The following is an 11406-nucleotide window of genomic DNA, read 5'->3' on the forward strand; positions in this document are numbered from 1 at the left end:
CTCTAGCTACACTCTCGTCCCAGGTGCTCTCATCTAGTTTACGGCTTTAAATACCATCTCTGTGCTGCTGGCTCACACATTTAAAGTTCTGGCCTCAAGACGTGTATACAACTGTCTACTACACATAGCTACTTGGTTGTCTAATCCAGCCAAAACCAAGCCCTCAATTCCAACACACTCCCTCCAACCTGTTCCTCTCGTAATCATCCCATCTAAGTAAATGGCAACTCCATCTTTCAAGTTGCCCAAGCCAACTAAATATCTTGGAGTCAAATGGATAAAGAAAATGTTTGTGTCTATATATAGACGCATATACACACACACACACATTGACAGATACACATAATGGAATACTATTCAGCCATAAAAAAGAAGGAAATCCTGCCAGTTGTGACAACACAGATGGAAATTTAAGGGCATTATGCTACGTGAAATAAACCAGACAGAGAAAGACAAATACTGTATGATCTCACTTACATATGGAATTTTAAAAATCCAAACTCACAGAAAGAGAGATCAGATTGGTGGTTGCCAGAGGAGGGGGAATCGCGTGAAGGTGGTCAAAAGGTACAAACCTCCAGTTACAAGATAAATACGTTCTGGAGATGTAATGTACAGCACAATGACTGTGGTTAACAGCACTGCATTGTATATGAAAGTTGCTGAGAGAGTAGACCTTAAAAGTTCCCAGCGCAAAGGGAAAGAACAATGTGTAATTATGTGAGGTGTTGGATGTTAACTGAACTTATCATGGTAATCATTTCACAATACATAAATATATCAAATCATATGTTTTACACCTTAAACTTATACGTTATATGTCAATTTTATCTCAATAAAACTGGGAAAAAATAAATTTTAAAAAACATCTTGGAGTCAATCTGGATTTCTCTCCTTCTCCCACACACCATAATTAATATACTAGCAAATTCTGTTGGTTCTATCTCAAATATATCCACTTCTGCCCCCTTCCACCCTATCATTCTATCCCAAGTCACCATCATCTCTCCCCTGAAATACGTTGAAAGCCTCCTAACTGATCCCCTTGCCTTCTATCCCACCCTTCATGTAGTCTAGTCTCAACAGAGAAGCCAGAACAATCCTTCCAAGATTTAAGTCAGATCATGTCAGTCACCCGCTCAAAACCTTCCACTGGATCCCCATCTTAGAGTAAAAGCCTACAAACCACAGGTACCCTGGATCCCATATCCTACCACTCTCCTGGCTGCCTATTCCCCTCCAGCCTGGCCTTCTACCATTTGTTAAGCACACCAAGTGCTTAACAAGCCTCAGGGTCCTTGCACTTGTTAAACCCTCTACCTGGAATGCTCTTCCTCCAGACAGTAACAAGGATAAATTTGTGCTTGAAATTTCTGTTCTAGTTTTTTCTTATTAGTAAGCATTATTAGTAAGCCAATTTATATAATTTAGCAAACATTCCCCAATTCTCTGCCAGGGCACAGACACACACACACACACCCCTTGCCTAATTTTTCTCTGTAACATCTATCACCATCTAATATGCTACATGCTTACTGTGTATCTCCCCCCATCTGAATAGAAGATCCACATGATTATTTTGTTCACTGCTCTATTCCTAGCATCCATTCTAGAACAATGCTAGGCATAGAGAAGTCATTCAATAAATACCTATGGAGCGAATGCATGAATGCATGCTAGCATATGTATAGATTCTTTCTGAGAACGTACAGAAGAAAAGCCTAAGTGATAACCTTAAGAGAAGGAGAAAGAGAGAGATGGAGGGTAAAGTGGGAAGGGACGCTTTGTTCCTCTTTCATGCGTTAATATATTCTTTGAATTATCTGCATTATGTCATACAGTAAACTGTACTATATTTTATAATTATATTACATTTTGCTTTGGTGTTGTAATTCTGTACACTAAAAATAATAAATGATTTTTAACAATAAGACAGATACTTGCAATGACGCTGTTTCCCCTACTTAAGTGGCCCAGCCTTTCCACCCGCCACCACCCCACTGCCCACCAGTCTTCTCCCTCCAGGAGCCCACTCTATGGCAGCCATGACCCACTGTAAAGGATCTGCAATAATTATAAGAACACAAAGTCAGAAGAGCGCCCTTATTACCAACAAGCATCCCTGCCATGAACTCTGGGATGGCCCCAGCCTAAAAACATTTGAGTCCACCTCTATTCCCCAGCATAATATTCCACCCATGAGTTATAGTACCTTCTTACTGTATGGTTCCCATATATGAGAGCTTCCCTTTTATGTCCACCTCCTTCCCCTGGGATCCTTCATCTCTAAGGTGCTGAGGGCCAGCACAGCACAGGTGGGCCGAAGACCTTACCCCTCCTCCTTCCATCCCTTCCACTTCTCTCCTAGGTGTACTTCTCACTGATCTATTTTGCCTCCTTTATTAGGTATTAAATCTTATTTATATTGTTACTTTTCTGAATTATCGATTTATTCACTTATCTACCAGTACTGTGCAGATATAAATGTTATAGTTTTATAATAAGTGATAATGAACATTTTAAATAGAATCCAGCAGCCGCATAGCACAGGGAGATCAGCTCGGTGCTTTGTGTCCACCTAGAGGGGTGGGATGGGGAGGGTGGGAGGGAGATGCAAGAGGGAGGAGATATGGGGATATATGTATATGTATAGCTGATTCACTTTGTTATAAAGCAGAAACTAACTCACCATTGTAAAGTAGTTATACTGCTATAAAGATGTTTAAAAAAGAATAGGAAAACAGACAATCCAATTAAAAATGGGCAAAATATGTGAATAAACATCTTACCAAAGGAAAAAGAAAAAAGAATCCAGTACGATGGGTTCTACCGCATTATATTTCTTTTTCAGCATTTTTTCAGCGCTGTTTTTAGTGCTTCATTCTCCAGTGGAGGACAGGGTTTATCTCCACTCTGGAACTCATGTGTGTCATCCATATATTTGCTATTTATTTCTCATTATGTTTAATTAACATGATCTCAGCAATTTTTAGTGTGTCATAGGCACCTGTTTATTCCTCTAAGTGATGTTAAAAAGTATTTTGGTCTGAAACACAAATCTCTCGATATCAACAACACTCAAAAAACAAACCATCAAGGTCTCTATATAAACCCTAAATGTTCAACAGAAGAGTCTTAATCACTGGGGGACATGTAGGTGTTTCCTAATAGCCATTCTTCTTTGGTCATAACGGGTTTGGCTGGAGCAAGCAGAACAAAGGGAAAGATGAGAGGGCGGCAGCCTGGGAAAAAGAGGCGAATTGCTGAGGTAAGAATATGAGGTTCCTGACATTGGGTACTTTCCAATGTGATAAGATAAACCCATATCACCGGAGTCTGTGGGACTGAGGTAATCAAAATTATGCTATGGCTTATGCATAGAATGATGAACGGATGTCTTCCATCTCCTCTGAGGAGCCAGCAAGAAGGAAAGGAAACGAACTGCAGCATAAAGTACGTAACAGTGTTTCTGCAACTTTAATGTGTATCAGCATCACCTACCGAATCAGGATCTCTCAAGGGGAGGGAAGAATTTGCATTCTTAGCCAGCACCACAGGTGACTCACATAGAGGAGGCCAATGGACCACATTTACATAAACCACGTGCATAAGTGAACCAGAAGGAAGAACTTCCTAAAAGTTGGAAATTAAATCTCTGGAGTAAGATGGTGGGAATTCCTAAAGAAGTAGAACAGGGATCCTGCTTTCCTAGTGACCTGGGCAATAGCTCTGGGATTTTGAGACAAAAATGTTTTTTTTTTTTTCAGAATAAAGCCTCATTGGCTGCATCAGCAGGAGGTCAAGAAGTAAAAACCAGAGTGGAAAGAGGTCTAGACACATCTGTATGACATAATCGTACTCCCTCACTTTACTGAAACTCTCAAGTTTAAAGACACTGGCCTGTAATATTCAAATTGGTGGTAAAGTCAAGCCTGAGTTTAATGCTTTTTGCAGTCAGCATGTATAGTAAAATGTAGTTCTCTCCCTGAACCTTTTCTACCCACTCAGCATTATGTGACTATCCTGCAGTAGTTGAAGAACTGGATTAAGCCACTTCCAGGGTTGGGACCTGATTGTTTTAACCTAATCGGGGTGATTAAGGTGAACCAGACCTTAGCCACTGTGTAAATAGCATTCCTCAGGTCAAAGCCATTGATTCAGAAACCAGCATCTGACCCAATTCAGGCCATTTAGCTTTGGGGGGAACCTTACTACAAATGAAGTTCCCTCAGTCTTCTGAGAGCCCATCTTCACAAAGATTGATGCTAAGCTTTGAAACATCTCAGCATCTGATTGAACTGAGGTAATCAGTCCCTGAACTGACTGCCTTCCAGAAGCAAAAGTGTATCATCACTGGAGAAAAATAACAGTGTCCAGAGCCTCAACTTCTCATTATAATTTTTCATGCACTATGTAGAGGATACAATCTAAAAGTATCAGGACCAAAAAGATAAGAATTGTCTGAAAATTAAGAAAAAAACAAACGACAGAAACAGACCCATAGGAAATCCAGATATTGAATTTGTCAGACACGAAATTTAAAATAACCTTGGGTGACATATTTAACTTAAACAAGCAAGATGGAAAACTTCAAAACTGTAAACTTTTGGGAATTCCCTGGCAGTCCAGTGGTTAGGACTTGGTGCTTTCTCTGCCAGGGCCCAGGTTCGATCCCAGGTTGGGGAACTAAGATAAGAGCCCAGAAGCTGCGTGGTGCAGCCAAAAAAAAAATTGTAAATTCAAAGAAAACTCAAATAGAAATTCTGGACCTGAAAAACCTAATTACTAACATTAATCACTGAAAACAGATTTAATGACAAGAGGATATAGTCGTCCCTTGGTATCCACAGAGGGACTGGTTCCAGGACCCCATGCAGATACCAAATTCCATGGATGTTCAAGTCCCTTATATAAAATGGTGTAGTATTTGCATACAACCTAGAAACACCCTCCTGTATTCTTTAAATCATCTCTGGATTACTTATAATATCTAATACAATGTAAACTCTATGCAAATAGTTATAAATACAACATAAATGCTATGTAAATAGTTGCTGGTGTACAGTAAATTCAAGTTTTGCTTTCTGGAACTTTCTGAAAATTTTTTCTGAGTATTTTCAATCTGCCATTGGTTGAGTGCATACATGCAGAACCCACAATATAGAGGACTGACTGTAATTCAGAAGGAAGTATCAAGTGGATAGGAAGACTCAATATTATTAGGATGTCTGTTCTTCCCAACTGGAACTAGAGATTCAATGCGATCCCAATCAATATCCCAGCAAGTTATTTTGTGGATACCAACAAACTAATTCTAAAGTTTACATGGAGAGGCAAAAGACCCAGAAAAGTCAACACAATATTGAAGGAGAAGAACAAAGCTGGAAGACTGATGTTACCAAATGTCAAGACTTACTTTTAGCTACAGTAATCAAGGAAGTGTGGCACCGGCAAAAAAACACATTAATAGATCAATGGGAGAGTACAGAGCCCAGAAGTAGACCCACATAAATATAATCAACTGACCTTTGACAAAGTAGTAAAGGCAATGCAAAAGAGAAAAGATTGTCTTTTCAACAAATGGTGAAAGAACAACTAGACATCCACATGCAAATAAATAAACCTAGATACAAACTTTATACCTTTCACAAAAAAAAACTCAAAATGGATCAGAGACCTAAATGTAAAATTCAAAACTATAAAACTCCTAGAAGATAACATAGGATAAAGCCTAGATGACCTTAAGTATGAAGATGACTTTTTACATATAACATCAAAGGCATGATCCAAGAAGAAATAACAGATGAGCTGGGAGAAAATATGTGCAAAAGACACATCCGAGAAAGGACTGTATCCAAAATAAGCAAAGAATTCTTAAAAGTCAACAATAAAAAAACAAACAACTTGATTAAAAAGTGGACCAAAAGTCTTAAAAGGTACTTCACCAAGCAAGATATGCAGATGGCAAATAAGCATATGTAAAGATACTCCACAACATATGACATCAGGGAAATAGAAATGAAAACAACAATGAAATATCACTACATACCTATTAAGAATGGCCAAAATCTGGAACACCGACAACTTCAAATGCTAGTGAGGATGTAGAGAAACCGGAACAGTCATTATTGATGGTGGGAATGCAAAATGGTGCAGCCACTGTGGAAGACGGTTTAGCAGCTTCTTAAAGAACTAAACATACTCGTACCATACAATCCAGCAATTGCATTACTTGGTATTTACCCAAAGGAGCTGAAAACTTATGCCCAGATAAAAACCTACACATGGATGTTTATAGCAGCTCTCTTCATAATTGCCAAAATTTGGAAGCAACCAATGATCTCCACTATGTGAGAAAATAGAAAAACTGTGAAATATTGTTCAGTGCTAAAAAGAAATGAGTTATCAAGCCATGAAAAGACACAGAGAAAACTTAAATGTATATTACTAAGTGAATAAAGCCAATATGAAAAGGCCTACATACTGTATGATTCCAACCATATGACATTCTAGAAAAGGTAAAAGCATGGAGACAGTAAAAAAGATCAGTGGTTGCCAGAGGATGGGGTGGGGGTGAGGGGAAAGGATGAATAAATGGAACACAGAGGATATGGGGGAGCAGCGAAAATACTCTGTGTGATGGTATAATGATGGATATATGTCATCATACATTTGTCCAAACCCACAGAATGTACAACACCAAGGGTGAACCCTACCGTAAACTACGGACTTTGGATGATTAAGCTGAGTCAATGTAGGCTCGTCAATTGTAACAAATGTACCACTGTGGCAGGGGATACTAATAATGATGGAGGCTAAGCATGCACAGAGGTAAGGAGTATACAGGAAATCTCTGTACCTTCCACTCAATTTTGCTATGAGCCTAAAATTGCTCCCCAAAAAAGTCTTTTTAAAAAAGAAAATATCCAGAGTGAATCAGAGAGAGAAAAAATTTGAAAATATAAAAATTTGAGACCAAAGGAATATAATAAAAATATATAACACATGTAATCAGGCTCCCAGAAGAAGAGATAGATAATGGGAATAAAGACATATCTGGAGTAATAATGCTACAAATAACGAAAGACATAAATCCACAGATTCAAAAAGCACTACAAACCCCAAGCAAGATAAATACAAAGAAAATCATACCTAAGTACATCAGAATAAGATGTACCTAGTTTACTTACAGAGCTAAAACTGCTGAAAAACAAAGGTAAAGAGAAATTTTTTTTAAAAAAAGATTACCTTCAAAGGAGAAACAATAAGATATAGGACAACTTTTCAAAAGAAATAATGAAAGCCAGAAGATGATGAAATAATATCTTCAAAGTGTTTTAACCTAAAATTCTATATACAGTAAAAATACTTTTCAAAAGTGAAAATTCAATAAGCTCATTGTCAAACTAAAACTGGAAGCATTTATCACCAGGAAACCTAAAAAAGAGAATAAGAGAGAGACAGCAAGAGTGAAAGCGAGAGGCCTGAGCAGAAGAGAGCTACTGCAGCCTCCATCTACAGTTTCCTCCCCCAAGGCCAAATGAGGTGACCAAGCCTAATGAGTGGACAGGATCAGCTGCCGGTTATCGAGCTTCTATAAAGTAGCCCTCACTATACACAGAGCTTGAGGCATGTTGTCTTATCCTCACAAAAGGAGGTAAATATGACCTTCAGCTTGCAGATGAGGAATCTTGTAAAGCAAATTGTTTTAACAGCCTAGCTAATAAGTGGCCAAGCTGGATTTAAGCCAAAAAGTCTGACCCCAAAGGCTATACTCTTAACTATGATGCTAACCCCTCACCAAACAATCCCAAGCACCAATGCTGTGCCACACAAGGCTAGAGGCTTTGTAGGCATCATCTCATTTTCGCCTCCAGACAACTCCACGAGTAGGCATTAGCTCTGTTTTACAGATCTGGAAAAGGCATCAGAAAGCACCTTGCCCAAAGGCATAAATGTCAGCACTGGACTTCAGATTCTGATCGAAAGTTAAAAGTCTGGATTATTTCAATGTTTAAGTGTATGCCTTTTGTAAGTGAGCAAAAAACAACAAAATCTCGAGGCTACTGAGCAGATCTGGGCCTCGGTAATTCTGAATGAGATAGTTTGTCTTCTTATCTCCCCTGGTTCTCTATACCTTTCCTCGCCTTTCCCCTTCTTTTATTACCACTTCTCTACTCTACTTCCTCGAAGGAGCTATATGTAAAGGAATCCATGTTTTACACCTTGGGATGAATATAAGACAATACTTTAACTTTCCGGGGACATGCACTTTTAAGTCTCATTACAAATTGCAGAATCAAGGGCCTTGTCCCCAGTTAAAGAATTTTTATTTTTAGCAAACGGGAAAATTGGCAGGAGAGATTCTAGAAGTTTTGCCACAGACTATCAACTTTCTTCTGGCTCTGTGCAATTGGGTATCTGATAATTTCCTAAACAAAAAATTTATATATACTATATAAAATATACATATATGACAAGTTTTAGGGATTTTCGTTTTGTTTAAGACAGTTGGGAATAATGAGAAAAATATTCTACTGTTCTTCTGCCTTAGGGTTTCTTCAACTCCCCAGTACTTATCATTAAGATAATCCTGAAATGTTAAATCGTCTTAAGGCCACCAATCAAACAGGACATCTGAAAATAAAAAGCAGCTTGTCTGGTCAAGGAACAGAATTTGATCACGATGCGATTGTGGCACCTGGCTGTCTGAACTAATCTTTATTGATTGCTTTCTCAAACTCAGCGTCCTGGAGGAACAGGGAATAAAAAAGCAATACGTTAAAAATGTTAAAAAAAGAAAAAAAAGAAAAGTTTTTTAAAAAGTTAAAAAAAAAGCAATACACTTTTAAAAAAATTTTTTATTCATTTTATTTATTTATTTATTTTGGCTGCGTTGGGTCTTTGTTGCTGCGCGCGGGCTTTCTCTAGTTGCAGTGAGCGGGGGCTACTCTTGGTTGCGGTGCGCGGACTTTCTCATTGAGGTGGCTTCTCTTGTCGTGGAGCACGGGCTCTAGGCACGTGGGCTTCAGTGGTTGTGGCACACGGGCTTCAGTAGTTGTGGCACATGGGCTTAGTTGCTCCGTGGCATGTGGGATCATCCCAGACCAGGGCTCGAACCCTTAGTCCCCTGCCTTGGCAGGCAGATTCTTAACCACTGTGCCACCACGGAAGCCCCCAAAAGCAATACACTTTTGTAAGGCACATAATCAAGCAGTAAATGCTCAAATGGATTATTCAATAAAAGGGTAATTTTTTTTTTTTTAAGTTTATATCCTCTCCTTTCTACAAAGCAGCCAATCTTGGCTTCTATTAACGGTCTTCCTTTTGTCGACAGTGTTAGCAAAAGAAACTTCTGCGGAGCTGATTGTTTTGTTTCTGTGAACTGAGCCCGCCACCCAGTGGCTAACATGGAAATTGCAGAGACATGCGCCGCATACAGAACTTTGGGCAAAGGATGGCCTTTCATTGAACAGCGTAACATAGTCACTGCTAATTACAGCTTCCACCTCCAAGACAAGAAACCCCTTCTGGAAACAGTTTAATCCTAAAATGGGTTTGTCTTGGCCTTTGTAGGTTGAGATGAGGATAGAAAACAGGTGGATAGTGGGGTTTGTGGGTAGAATTATAGGTGGAGAGAGGGTCAGCACTCAGCTTTAACTTCCCTCCCTGCTGTACCCCTCACCCCTCTCCTGATGTCCCACCACCAAGGGTTTCAGCAGACACCTGCCCATCCAAAGCCTCCCATCTTTGCCAACCTCCACCCACCACTGCCGCTGCCAGGCCTGTCCAGTCTTTTTTACTCCCTCCAGGCATTTCTCATTCCTTTTAAGCAGACATAACTAAAATCTCTGTCTCGTTTTCTTTCCTCCAAAACTTGCTCCTTCACTGGTATTTGCGTTCTCAGTGATACCACCACCATCTGGTCATCCCCATGGTCCAGGCACCTGGGCCCTCCCATCCCACGCGCTCACATCCCACAGTCTCTGAGTCAGGTCCGGGCTACCACTTGACTGTGTTTGCAGCCTCTGCTTTCCTCTCTGTTGTGACTATCACTGTAGCCCGAACTGATTTTTCTGTCCCATTCATGTTCCATCTGCATCCCTGCAACCCATTCTCCATATTGCTGCCAAAAAACTCTATACAAAATTGTACTCCTTGGACTTCCCTGGTGGCACAGTGGTTAAGAATCCGCCTGCCAATGCAGGGGACACGGGTTCGAGTCCTGGTCCGGGAAGCCCATGCGCCACAACTACTAAGCCTGCGTTCTAGAGCCCGTGAGCCACAACTACCGAGCCCACATGCCACAACTACTGAAGCCCACATGCCTAGAGCCTGTGCTCCACAACAAAAGAAACAACCACAGTGAGAAGCCCGTGCACCGCAACGAAGGGTAGCCCCCGCTCCACAGCTAGAGAAAGCCCGCATGAGGCAAAAAAGACCCAATGCAGCCAAAAAATAAATGAATTTATTAAAAAAAAAAACTGTACTCCTTGCATACTTTTTTGGAGCAGTATATTAGATAATGCAGCTAGGCATAATTTGAGAAGAATACTCCTTACAATAAATATAAGCTAAACCAAAGAACAAAATGAATGGAGATGATAAATGTGAGTATGAATGATACATATGTAGGTATATACATGTACAATGCATAAATACATACAGAGACACACACAGAAATATCAAAGAGGAAAAAGCCTTTCTAAAAATAATACAAAATCCAGAAGCCATAAGGAAAAGATTAATTTGACTACAGACAAGTTTAAAATTTTGATAAAGAAAAATAATGTAATAAATGTTTGGGGGCTTTCTTGACCAAAGGTCAGGGAACATGCCCTTTCCTTTGGCATATTTTAAATAAATACAAATATAATCGGTAATGAAAAAATTCAGAATTTAAAAAGACAGCTATCAGTCAGAATCTACTGCTCAAATGATTAATATCTACTCAAATTATTAAGTAATCATCAAGTATCATGAGAGCTGCCTTCTCAAACCACTGCTGGTAGGGGTTCTTTCTTTTCGTTCAAATGTCTAAATGGTGTAGACCTCCTTTCACCCATTTTTAGGAACGACCAGCTGAGAGGTCTGTCCATGATCAAGCCCCAATTATGAGAATTGCTTCCTCTTACCCAGGAGTGAAGCTGCCTGACTCCCTTTCACATCCAAGTTGATGAGAGTGATGAGATGAAATTATAACTTTTCTTATTTGGGTCACTTTCTCAAAGAGCAAAAGACATAAGGAATTTAGAGTATGTTTCATTCTTCTGTTCCCTTCTCTTCTTGCAACTTGTATTAATTCACTTTTTGTAATGAAACTCCTCAGGCCTTGCTCTGAAAACAGAAGTGGCAGCCTATCAAGCCCCTGTCTCTCCAGGTGAAAAAGTGTCAGACTTAAAAGGT

The sequence above is a fragment of the Neophocaena asiaeorientalis genome, unplaced genomic scaffold (assembly GCF_003031525.2).
Source record: "Neophocaena asiaeorientalis asiaeorientalis breed wild unplaced genomic scaffold, Neophocaena_asiaeorientalis_V1.1 scaffold14, whole genome shotgun sequence".
In the NCBI taxonomy this organism is placed as follows: domain Eukaryota; kingdom Metazoa; phylum Chordata; class Mammalia; order Artiodactyla; family Phocoenidae; genus Neophocaena; species Neophocaena asiaeorientalis.